This window comes from Pleurodeles waltl, chromosome 2_2 (genome assembly GCF_031143425.1).
Source record: "Pleurodeles waltl isolate 20211129_DDA chromosome 2_2, aPleWal1.hap1.20221129, whole genome shotgun sequence".
NCBI classification, from domain to species: domain Eukaryota; kingdom Metazoa; phylum Chordata; class Amphibia; order Caudata; family Salamandridae; genus Pleurodeles; species Pleurodeles waltl.
Genome location: NC_090439.1, coordinates 222,326,526 through 222,339,942, shown reverse-complemented (window position 1 = coordinate 222,339,942; position 13,417 = coordinate 222,326,526).

Sequence of the window (13,417 nt, the reverse complement as noted above, 5' to 3'; positions counted from 1 at the left end):
AGTGATTCTCAATTGCAATGTACACAGCAAATATATGTGATTATATTATAGCATAACTGTAAAAGCAAAGAATAAAAGTCGAAATTCATCACTGTAGGGCCTATCACTGCTCATCATCTTTCTCATGCCTGCAAGTTGATAACTCCTGTTCAATTGCAAGAAAGAGATTTTCCACCCTTATGGGACAGGTCAGGCAGCTGATGTCCACTCCTGACTGAAGTCTCGGAAAATTCCCCTCGTTGCTGCACAGGGACACCTTTTATAGATTAAATAATAAAAAAGCCTGCTGAAAGGCCCTTCCCTCTAATAGTCAAAACATGCTGGCTACTGTAGGTCAGAGTTGGAAGAAACAAGTGTTGAAAGCTGGCCAAGTGTTCAAGGCTGTCTTTCCCAAGGCAGCACTAGAGAAAAACACAAAATATGTGCTTCCTTATCATGCTAGTGTTCGGTGAGAGAATCTACGAAAAACACAAGCTTGGTTTACCATGTGAAAAAACACAGCTCATCTGCACTGTCTCAACTGCAATGTCTAAAGCCACGATAAAGCCAATAGGCAGCTAAACTGAATACAAAATGTCTAATGCCATATTAAAGCCGCTAAACTGAATACAGAATGTAATGTCTAATGCCACGATAAACCCAATAGGCAGCTAAACCGAATACAAAATGTAATGTGCTACTGGTGAACATTGAACAACTAATATGCACAGTGGTGAAACACAAAGTCAGTGGTCAAGCATAATTATTTTCACTACAAACCTCTACTACAAAGTACCACCCCTAAGGGAGGTACTAAACAAGCACAAGAGGGTTCTTAAAAATGCTGGGATAAACAAAAATAAAAATAAAGACAGAAGAAATCAGAGATGAGAATCTCTGCAATCAGAGACCTCTGAAAAAAGATATAGGGCCTCATTACGACCCTGGCGGTCAGTGATAAAGTGGCGGTAATACCGCCAACAGGGTGGCGGTAACTACCGCCAAATTATGACCATGGCGGAAAGATCTCCGAAAGACAGCCAATATACAACAGCCACCCCAGCGGTAGCCACCCAAACCAGGCAGAAGTCAATGTTCCGCCCACCATATTATGACCCTGCAAACCGCCACCTTTTCCGGGGTGGTACCAACAACATCAAAAGCCTGGCAAAAACACTGCACAGAAGTGAAAGGACTCACCATTGGAGACACAGGGAAGAACCACGCCGCCATGGAACCAGAACTGCATGTTTTTCTGATGATATTCTACGTTCTGCTCCACCACGCACACCAACGCCAGCTAAGACGACGATGGTGAGTACAGCCGCCTAGCACACAAGGAAGGGGGGGGAAACAACAGTGACACACACACACGCAACACACACACCCCATACACACACTGCACACACACAGCCAGCTGCCCAAGAAAACAAGTTACCCCCCTAAATCGGCTGAAAAATGCAAGGACAAAACGATTTCAACAAAGTGTTTGTAATAAGATCAACACAGTAGAAATAATAAGTTAGGCAATATAACAGATGTATACAAATTTACAGAAAAAGGGACACAGCCCAGTCCTCAATTTGCGTGGGCCACATGGCCAAAGACCAAAGTCCAAGGCCCCACTTGTCACCTGCTTCAACATGCAGAGAACACTACAGGGGCATCAGTTGGTAAATAGGCAGGCACCTCAGATGGACGGAACAAGACTACTGGTTCTGGAGGGGGCCTGTGCTTGATCCCGGGGAGTGATGGGCCTCAGTCTCTCGAGTGGGTGTCTTGCCCACTGGTTCAGGAGGGGGCAACATTCCCTGTGCTTGATCCTGGGGAGTGATGGGCCATAGTCTGTCGAGTGGGGGTCTTGCCCACTTGTTCTGGAGGGGCAGCCCTCCCAGCAGCGCATGGAGGCAGGATTAAATTGCGTCAGCCGGCAGTGACGGCTGCACAGTGGTGGTGCTGCTGATGGGGGGAGGCTCCTGCACATCCCCTGCACCCTTGGACGGCTGCACAGTGGTGGTGCTGCTGGTGGGGGGAAGTTCCTGCACATCCCCTGCACCCTCAGACAGATGCAGAACCATGGTTGGTGGTGGGGGCTCCGTCACAGCTGCTGGTCCAGGCTCCTCGGGTGGCAGGTGCAGGCTCCTTGGCCTTTCGGGTGGCAGGTGCAGGCTCCGTGCCCTTCTTGCCTGCTGGGGCAGGCTCCTAACTCTTTAGGCTGGCTGGTGCAGGCTCCTTCCCCCTCCAGTACATGTGACCTGGATCCCTTTCTACCACGAGTGGGTACGGTTAGGACTGGGCCAGAGGACTGTGTGGTTGAGGTGCTTGGTTGTGTTCGCGATACCCTAGCCATACGTGCAGGACGGGGGGAAGGGGTAGGGAAGAGGTCAATGGTGGATAGGAACAGTTTTTTAGGCTCTTTTTGGCGGGAAGAGGGAGAAGGAATGGGAGTGGAGGATGAGGAAGTGGTTGTTGGTGGTGTCTGTCTGAGGGATTTGGGTGCAGGTGCATGGGCTGTATGCTGTTATGAGGTGGATGGCTGTCAGGTGTCTGAGTGCTTGGGTTTGTGTACTTTAGGGGGGGGGTCATACACAGTGGGAGAGGACACAGGGGACGTGTGCATGGATGTTGTGGAGGTGTCTGCCTGTGGGGTGTGTGTCCTGCTTGATGTGGTGATGATGCTTGTAGTGGATGATAATGTAGTGCATGCAGGTGTGAGTGTGGACGTAACTAGGTGGGAGGAGGGTGAGAAAGAGGGGGAGACAGTGGAAATAGTGGATGTTTTTGTGTCTGGAACTGGATGGTGTTTGTGTGAGTGCCTGTGGGATGCAGTGTGATGCTTGTGTTTGCCTGTGACACTCTTGGGTGTTGTCTTGTGTGCATGCTCATCTGTATGTGTGCCTGGGATAATTTGGTGTTGAGGAGAATGGGACTGGACAGTGGAAGTTGGAGGGGGAGGGTAGAAACAGGAACAATGGCTGCCATCAGAGAGGAGGCTAGAGCGTGAATCGACCTCTGTTGGGCCTCCAATCCAGTGTGAATGCCCTCCAGGAATGCATTAAATTGTTGCATCTGGGCTGACAGCCCCTGGATGGCATTCACAATGGTTGACTGCCCTACAGAGATGGATCTCAGGAGGTCAATAACCTCCTCACTTAGGGCAGAAGGGCTCACTGGAGCAGGTCCTGAGGTGCCTGGGGCAAAGGAGATGCCCACCCTCTTGAGTGAGCGGGCACGGGCAACTCGATGAGGGACTGCTGGGAAGGTGGTGCTGGTATGGGGGTGGCGGCTGTAGCTGGGGTGATCACAGAAGTGTCTGCCACCACCAGGGAGCTTCCATCAGAGGAGGTATCTGTGTCTGACATGTCCCCTTTAGTCTCTGCCGTGGTGCTCCCCTTGCCCTCAGTCCCACTGGTGCCCTCACCCTCGGTGGACTCTGCCTCCTGGGTCCTGTAGGATGGAGCTCCCTCCGTTGCCGGTGCCTCTGCTCCTCCGCCAGATGATGCTAATGCACAGGAGGACAGGATGACAAAACAAGAAAGGGGAGGAAGTGACAAAGGATACACTGGGTCAATGGCTGAACCAACACCACAGTTGGTGCATGCTGCACACTCACACACAGGGAACAGCCCTACGCAGTATGCATTGCACTACCAGAGAAATAGCTTGCCACCAAGGCATGGGGTGGGGCACACACTGCCAAATGCAGCACACCTGGGACCCACGCAGCCCTGACCAGTAGTGGATGCCTACGAGCTAGGTAGCAGGATTATCCCTTCAGAACCCTAGCCACCAGGGTACCTATGCTGCAAGGTCAGGCCTGGCCTAGGGGCACAAACTGACACACATCCTCCATCCGGATACCACCCTACCATGCGTAAGTTGTAATGATGGGCACTGTAATCACCCCCTTGTGGCTGCTGTGATGCCTTCAAGTGCCCAACCAGCTCTGGATTGGCCACCGGGAGTATGCGGACCATCAGAGGGGTCAGGGTTCGACAGGCACCCCTTCCTCATTGGGAGGCTGTCCCCAGCTGGGCCTCCACCGTCTTCTGTGCCCAGCGTCTCAGGTCCTCCCACCGTTTGCAACAGTGGGTGGTCCACCTGCCATAGTATCCCAGGGTCCACACCTCCTTGGCGATGGCACGCCATGTACCCTTCTTTTGCTGGGCACTGACCTGCAGAGGCAATACACACAGGAATATACCATTAGACAAACAGTCTTGCCTGTTACACATTTGGCTCACCATACCAGTTCCCATCACCACTGCCACACACATGGCCCAGCACACAACCTGTACACTGGCAAGAGGTCATCCACCTACCCCCCTTACACGAGTCCTTCACGCACACAACTCCATGAATCTTGCCTCATGTATCATGCCCACAGTGTACTCACCTGTTGGCCTGGAGGCCCATACAGCAGTCCTTACTGGGGTAGGACCCCATCCACCAGTCTCTCCAACTCCTCCGATGTGAAGGCTGGGGCCCTTTCCCCAGTGACACGGGCCATGGTAGGTTCCAGACACAGGTCAGAGCAGCACATGCAGCGTAGGTCCTCTCCTATGGAAGGTCAGGTAGCAAGTGAGGAATCAGATAGAAAATGGCTGTCACGTCTGCAGCAGTACATACCGTCACTGCCGGCGTAGATCACCATTGGCCACTGTACCTCATAGGGTCCAATGTTAACCAATAAGGAGTTACACAGTGGTTATCGACCACCTCCCACAACGGCGCACAATGTCAGCAGAATTACCTCACTTCCACCTCTCCCTCCACACAGGACAGGATGACACCATTTCAGGGGTGGGGAGCAGGCCCTGGAATAATGCTGTGTCACAAAAGATATTGGCACATACTGGACAACTCACCCTGACCCATTACATGTTAACAGGATGCACACTACTGTTGTAGCTCCATTGTTCAGTTTGTGACTGGCTCCTCGCTCTTTTGTTCCTTAGATTCCTACCACTACGGATGAATAGGAGATGGAGACATACCCTGTGTACAGACCCCTGGTGGACTTGGCAACGCTGGAGGACAGGCACATTATCCTCACCTATAGATTTGACAGGGCCACAATCACACAGCTGTGTGCCCAATTGGAGCCTGACCTGATATATGCTATCCATAACCCCACTGGGATCCCCCCTCTTGTGAAAGTGCTATTTGTACTCCATTACCTGGCAACTGGCTCTTTCCAAGTGACAGTGGGCTTGGCAGCAGGAATGTTACCGCCAATGTTCTCAAACGTGCTGACAAGTGTGTTGTCTGCCCTGATAAAACACATGTGCAGCTACATTGTTTTCCCCTAGGTTGAGGATTTAGCCACAGTGAAGGCCGAGTTATATGCAATGGGACAAATCTCCAACATAATTTGGGGGATTGATGGAACACATATTGCATTTGTCCCCTCCCCGGCAGAATAAACAGGTGTTAAGGAATCGTAAGAGTTTTCACTCCATGAATGTTCAGATGGTGTGTTTGGCAGACCAGTACATCTCCTACGTCAATGCTAAGTATCCTGAGACGGTGCCTAATGCCTTTGTCCTGAGGAATTACAGCATCCCAAATGTGATGGCCCAACTACAGAGGCACAGGGTGTGGCTAATAGGTGAGCCCTGGTTCCCACCCAGTAGATGTTGGTGTGTGGGTATGATGTGGGCCATCTATGATAGTTTGTGGCTAAATGTTGTCCCTCAAACTTTGCAGGTGACTCTGGTTACCCAAACCTCACATGACTGCTGATCCTGTGAGGAATGCCAGGACAAGGGCAGAAGAACATTATAATGAGGCTTATGGGTGAACCAGAAGGATCTTTGAAAGGACCTTTGGCCTCCTGAAGGCCAGGTTCTGGTGCATCCATCTAACAGCCCTGTGCTACTCACCCAAGAAGGTCTGCCAGATATTGGTGGCATGCTGCATGTTGCTTAACCTGGCCCTCAGACACCATATCCCATTCCTGCTGGAGATGCCCATGTGCCAGCATTAGACCCTGTGGACAGTGAGGATGAGGAAGAAGAGGATGAGGATGAGGACAACCGAACATCTGTGATCCGGCAATGCTTCCAATGACACACAGGTAGGACAGTCTAGCTTCACATTTCAATGACTTTGGTTGTAATTTTTGTGGCAATGGCATGCTGATATTTTCCACTTCTATGCTCACTTACTGATCCCTCTGGCAATTCATTGTGCAGATGTTTGTGACCTGACATATACTCCTGGTGTGATCACTACAGCCAGCTACTAGTCATTAATCTATGCACATTCTCTGTACAGTTGATTTGCAATGTTTGTACCTGTTTCAATGAATACATATTTGATATACATGACGTACTCCAAAAGGATTTTTTTCAACGTGTGTTTATTGAAGTGCTAATATATAGAGGGGCAAGCGCAATGGGATGGGGTGATGATGGAGGAAAGTCCAGGGTATTGTTCCAGTCTGTTTGTAGCACAGGTGCATTGTCCAAGGGGACATAGGAAGGTGAGCAATGGTAATTCAAGGTGGACAGGGTGACTGAGTGGGACACAAGGGTGACTATCAGAAGAGTCTAATTTCCTGGTGGGGGCCTTGGCAAGTGTCTCTGGCTTCTGTCTGGATTGCAGGGAATGTTTGCGGGGTGGTTCACCTTCTGCAGGGGGAGGGGTGCTGGTGGCATGTGAGTCCTGTGGCGGGGTCTCCTGACCACAAGCGCCAGCGGAGGTGGAAGGCTGTTCAGATGTCTGTCTAGTGGCAGGGGCCCGCTGGTGTGACACTGCCTCCCTCATAATGTTGGCCATGTCTGCTAGCACCCCTGCTATGGAGATCAGGGTGGTGTTGATGGCCTGCAAGTCCTCCCTGATCCCCTTGTACTGTACCTCCTGCAGCCACCTGTTCTCCTGCACATTGTCCAGGATCTGGCCCATCGTGTCCTGGGAATATTGATAGGCTCCCAGGATCTCTGCAAGTGCCTCCTGGAGAGCCGATTCCCTGGGCCTGTCCTACCCCTGGCGCACAGCAGTCCTCCCAGTGTCCCTGATGGCCTGTGCCTCTGTCCCTTGAACCGTGTGCCAACTGCCACTGATCCCAGGTCCCTGATTGTCTTGGGGGCGAGGTGTGCCCTGGGGTCCCTGTAGAGGTGGACACACTGCTGATTGACATGTCCTGGGGACAGAGGTATGGGTACGCTGGGTAGATGCTGTGGTGGTGTTTCCTGATGGGGGAGGCTCTGTGGTGATGTGTGACTGGGCTTGGGGAACCGGCTGTCCAGTGGTCCCTGATGGGTCCGGTAGGTCATCCAGATCCTAAAGACCAGAGTTGCTGTCATCACTGTGGGCCTCTTCAGTTGGGGGACTGGATAGTGCTGGCACCTCTTCTCCGGTGACATTGGCTGTGGTACCTGTGGGGATGTTAATGATGTGTTATGCTTAATGTGTATCACATATTGTATATCCGTTGCTTCCCCTCTATGGTTGGATTTGCCCTGCCAGCTTTCACTTGTGTATGTTAGTGTATGGTGGGATAGTTAATTCTCTATGGTGTGCATGCTCTAGTGATGAGTGCCCATGCACGGCTGTGAGGGGTGTCCATGCATTGGTACAGCATGCAGGGCTTGGCATTGGGATGAGTGGGTTGTGATAGTGGGGTGTGTGGGATGTTGTGGAGTGAAGGGGGTGAGGGTATGTGATTGCATGCAGATAGTGGGGGTAGTGTTAGTAGAAAGTTGACTTACCAGAGTCCAGTCCTCCTCGGACTCCAGCCAGGCCCTCAGGATGCAGTATTGCCAAGACTTGCTCCTCCCATGCTGTGAGTTGTGGGGGAGGAGGTGGGGGTTCCACCGCCAGTCCTCTGCATAGTGAGCTGGTGTCTTGCTGCTATGGAACGTACCTTCCCCCGTAGGTCGTTCCACCTCTTCCTGGTGTCATCCCTAGTTCTTGGGTGCTGTCCCACGGTGTTGATCCTGTCCACGATTCTCTGCCATAGCTCCATTATCCTGGCTATTGATATCTGCTACACCTGTGCTCCAAATAGCTGTGGCTCTTCCCTGACGATTTTCTTCACCATGACCTTTAGGTCCTTCTCTGTGATGCGGGGAGGCCTTGTGGTGCCATGGTTGTTGTGTGATGTGTGTTGGTGAGGGTTTTTTGGGTAATGTGTTGGGGTGTATGATGTGGAGTTCGTGAGCGGTGTATAGGTGTGAATAGTGTGTGGCTCTAGTTGTGTCAGTGGTCTTGGTGTCAATCTCCTGCCAGTAATTGTTGTTTGTAAAGGGTTGTGGGTAATGTGGGTGTGTGTTTTATAGTGGTGTGGGTGTGGTGTGTGTATGGGTGTCAGGTGTGTGTTGTTTGAATTGTCCAATGTGGTGTTGTTTTTGTATGTGGGTGTCCATTCTGTGCGCAGCGGTACGTACCGCCAATGGTTAACCACCATTGAATGTCTGCTGTGGTGATTTGTGGGTCATAATGTGGTGGGTTTTGTTCTGTTGGTGTAACGGCGTGGGTTTTGATACTGCCAGTTTATCACTGACCTTTGGGCTGGCAGATTTGTGTATGTGGCTGAATACTGACGAATTAGTGTGTGTGTTTGTCATAACATGGTGAACAGATATCCGCCACCGCGGTGGTAAATTGGAGGCCATCAGCGTGGCGGTAGGTGGGATTTACCGCCAGTGTCATAATGTGGGCCATAATCTCCGAAATAGCGAAACTTTGAAAACTCCTGATAGATGCCAATATACTGATACACGTCCCTTTCGTTCCTTTAGGACACACCAGACAAATGGAGTGAGAGAGTGGGATGGTCTGAAATGAGAAATGACTACACAAAGTCAAAGAAGGACTTACAACGTCCCTCAGAAGCTTATGTTAAAATGAGGACATGAAAAAGGTAGCTGCAATTTCAATAAAAAATGCCAGCCATGCTGAGAACACTGTTGAAGAACAGGATGTGGGCAGTGACTCTGCTAGACAGAGCGGCAGAGGTCACGATTTGTCACCAGAATCTTATAGATCATCTGGATGTGACAGCAACTAATGACTTTCTTGTCATAGAAACAGCAGATAGGCATGTCTCCCCATCAACAGGGTTTATGAATTAAGGGCCAAATTTAACCAAAAATTACGGTGCGTGGCGCCGTGCCAAATTTGGCAGTGGCACACACCATCATTTTTAAAATGCAGTGATGCACCATATTTAAAAGAATACGGCCCACCCCTGTGTTTCCCCCTGCGCCGGTGCTGTATTTACTGATGTGTGCCAACACAGCAACCCTTGCACCATTGTGCAAGGATGGCTGCGTTTAGGGGGAGATTGTTTTTGTGCAGGAAGAAACATCTACTCAAAGCCAGGCCCCAATGAGCAGGGTCGGATTGGGATAAAAAATAGGCCCGGGCACCCAAAAAACAGTGGCCCACATTTGCAGATTGCATCCTACCATGAAACAGTGCTAGATTAAAATTTGTGGACTCATTTTTGCAGTTATGTGTCGTAAATTGGCAATTTTAAGGCTTACGGAAATCATTAACATTGGCCAAAACTAGAAACACTGCAGCTTTGAAAACTGTGGGTCTCATGTACAACATTTGGAGTACGGCAGCGCCACAAGCCTTTTAGCTGCACTTCCCTACACCAAATGAAAAGAGCAGGAATGCACCATTTTTACCTGATTGGTGCATTCCTGTCCTTTCAGCCAGCACCACCACAGAAATTGCTGCCGAACACCAGCACAGGCATCCATGCACCATGGTGCAAGGATGTCTGGGTTGTTGGCAAATTGTTTTTGTGCAGGAAGGGACACATTCCTGCACAAAAACAATCAATGGAAGTGTTGTCCTCTTTCTGTGTGTACTGCAGAATGCAGCACACATAGAAAGAAGAAAAAATGAGGAGAAATAAAGTTATTTCTCCTTGTTACGAATCCCCTGGGGAAGTGCACAGATTGTTATAAATTTGGAAATGTGCCAAAACCCATGGATGGAGTGTGGGAAAACCCACCAAAACACCCAAGAAACGTCTCCTTAATGTAGAGTAAGTCAGGTGAGTGCTTTGCGCTGCCTTACCTTACTCTACACCTCTGAGGCCATGCAAAGCCACGCAGGGTGGATTTGGACAGCCTCATATATATGATTGAGAGGTCTGCGCCACTTAAGCGCCATAAAAAGTGATGCACCGGCTTCGCAGGCCTCTTGTAAATGAGGCCATGAATACTTACTTGCACAATGAAGTGAGATGCTCTGTTCTAACCAAAAATGTCCTGGACGTTGATTGTCACAGAAATGTAACCTAGAGCAAGGATGGAAGGGTTTACATCAGCCTGCATTGGTCATCCTTCAGAGGAGAGGAGTGTGGTGGAAAGGTGAATTAGATGTTTACTCTGGAGTTGGTGTTCTGGACCTGTAACTCTCCTAGCTGGGCAGGGTTACAGAAAACAAAGGGTTGGGAATCCCTTAGTGGCCTGCCTTCTGCTTGAGCCACTGACGGCCTCTGTCTAGACCAGATCCCCTTCCTCTTAGGCAGAGCAGGAGATGGGTGTGACATAAGGAGTTGAAGAAGTGGTCTGAAGCAGCAGTCCAGTAAAGCACCTGTGGGCTAGGTGCATTTTTGCTTTGTCCTCTTGCTGCGACCTTCGGATAAGATCCTGCTGGTGAAGGGCATTGTAGAATCCAGCTTATGTTATCTCTCTGAGATGGTACTAGTGTACACGGAAATCAGGAATTAGGTAGAAAACCTTAAAATCATCACTCCCCTTCCCTCCAGGCCCCCTTGGCTGGTTTAGAAAGTGGGTGTCTTTGGAGCCTCGAGGCAGAAACTCCAGAGGCCTGCTGTTTTCAGTGCCACCTTAAGTTTTTCTAGGGCCCCAAGGAAGGCCTATTTAGGGGGACTCTGTTAAGAACAGCTGTGAATTTTGTTCTGCTCATTTTCAGATAACGTAAATTAAGTTGTTGGGTGCCTTGGATGAGGTGATCTTGTCCAAGGCACCGGTTCCCGGGTGCCTTGGACGAGATCACCTCGTTGTGCACCCGGGACACTGGGCGAGCACTAGTGCTCCCCGCATGGGCCCCCCACCCATACCCCCCGTCGTGGATGGAAGGAGAATCCCTTCCCCTTCCACCCCTTCCACCCCTTCCCCCCCTCGGCAATCCGATGACATCAGCGCGCTCACAGCGCGGCGACATCATCAAATATTGCAGAGGGACGCGCTGGAAGCCATTTGCTTCCAGCGCGTCGAGGGAAGAGGACTTACAGGTAAGTCCTTCCCTCTTTGGGGGTGGGGGGGAACAGACATGGGGGAAAGGTGCCTGTTTTCAGTGGATTCCTGCTCCACGATCGCGGGCAGGGCCCGCAATCGTGGAGCAGGAATCCCCACTAGACACCAGGGATTTGTTCTTTTATTAGATTTTAGGTGACCCCTTGGGCAAGGGTGGCTCCCCCTGGGGGGCTATTTTATTTCGTATTTCGCTCCCCGGGGGCAGATCGGCCGATTTTTTAGCCGATCTACCCCCGGGGGGGCGAAAACCACTAGACACCAGGGATTTACGTTTGGACAATCATTTTGGGAGCGAACCCTTGTGCAAGGGTCGCTCCCATGTGGGACTATTTTTTTATCCTATTTCGCCCCCCCTGGGCGCAGATCGGCCAATTTTTCACCCGATCTGCCCTGGAGGGGGGTGGGGGGGGGGGGTGTGGGGTGCAAAACCACTAGCAACAAGGGATTTTATTTTCTTTATGTTTTTGGGCAGCGATCCCTTAGGCAAGGGTCAATAATTTTTTATATGTTACGGCCCCCCTGGGGCTAGATCGGCCATGTTTTTGGACGATCTGGCCCCCGGGGGGGTCGAAACCCACTAGGCCCCAGGGATTGTGTGGTGTGTGTGTGTGTTTTGTGCATTTGGGGGCACCCTTTGGGCACGGGTCGTCCCCTAAAGTGGGGAAATTTCGTATCGGATCTCTCTGCCCCCAAGGAGGGCAGAAACCACCAATACGCCAGGGATCTTTTTTTTTGTTCCCTTTTTTTTTGTTTTGTGCTGGGGGTGCCCCCTTTGGCAAGGGTCGCCCCCTAATTGGGGCACAGAGCTGTTGGCCATTTCTTCCCCCTTGGGGGCAGATCGACCAATTTGTTTTACGCCCATCTGCCCCCAAGGGGGGCAGAATCCACTTAGACATCAGGGATCATGTGTGTGTGTGTGGGGGGGTGGCACCTTTGGCAAAGGGGGCTCATTAGTGATGGCCATTTCTGCCCACCTTGGAGGCAGATCAACCTATTTTTGTTAGGCCCTTATGCACCCAAGGGGGGCAGAAGGCACCAAGGTGTCAGAGATTTTTTTTTTTGGTTCCCTTTGTTTTTTTTTGTGCTGGGGGCACCCCCATTCGCCCTCTTTGGCAAGGGCTGCCCCCCCCCCAAACATGGTACAGAGCTGTTGCCCATTTCTGCCCTACTTTGGGGCAGATCAGCCTATATTTTTTTAGGCCCATCTGCCTCCTAGTGTGGCAGAAGCCACTTAGGCACCAGGGACAATTTCTAAGTTCTTGGTGGCGGGGTGTTTGTCAACTGGCGAAGTATTTGTATTTGTGATTATAACAGTTTATTTCTTCTTTTTGTTCTAGTTCAAAGCTTTTGCTTCCTTTGCTGTGGATCCTTGTGGTTTTGGCAGTAGTTGTCCTGCGGTTTGCATAGATGCATGTTTTAGGTAAGTGAAAGCAATTTACTCCAAAGGAGTATTGTTGACATGCATGCATGAATGACATGTTTGTATGTGGTGTACTAAATGCAGTATTGTGGGTGAAATAGTCCTTAGATTTGAGCACAATGATATTTGTGTTGTCATATGTCTAATTTTCTTTTTTCTTTTTAGTGGGATATCATTGGTGATTGCTGTCTCTGTGCAGAGTAGTTGCTGGTGAGTAGCTTTTTCAGGCAAGTGACTGGTATAGTTTTTTAGTACATAACCCTTTGTGATAAAGCAACACTTTGTTTATTACTTATTTTAGTGCTAGTTGTTGTTGGCAATCCATTTGTTGTTAGTGAGGATCATGGCTAGCCACAGAGTGACCACTCAGCAGGTTGTTGGCATGCTCTTTGAGTCGTCTTCAGACCAGGATTACGAGACTGTCTCTGCATCTGAGGGAGAGGAGGAAGTGAGAGATTCTGGCAGTGAGTTTTCTGTCCGAGAGTATTCTTCTGATGAGGAAGCTACTCTCAGTGCAGATGAAGGGCCTGTTTTAGAGGAGGACATTGATGTGCCAAGAGTGCAGCAGCCTGGGGCTGAAGGGTTTCCCATTAGAAGTCCTGACACCTGGATTGCCCCAAACATGGAGCAGCTACAGTTACCTGCATTTACTGGTCTCCCAGGGTGTAGAGTGGATACGGAAAACTTTTTGCCTGTCCATTTCTTTCACTTGTTTATGGACGATGTATTTTTGGAAGAGATTGTGGAGCAGACTAATTTGTATGCAGAG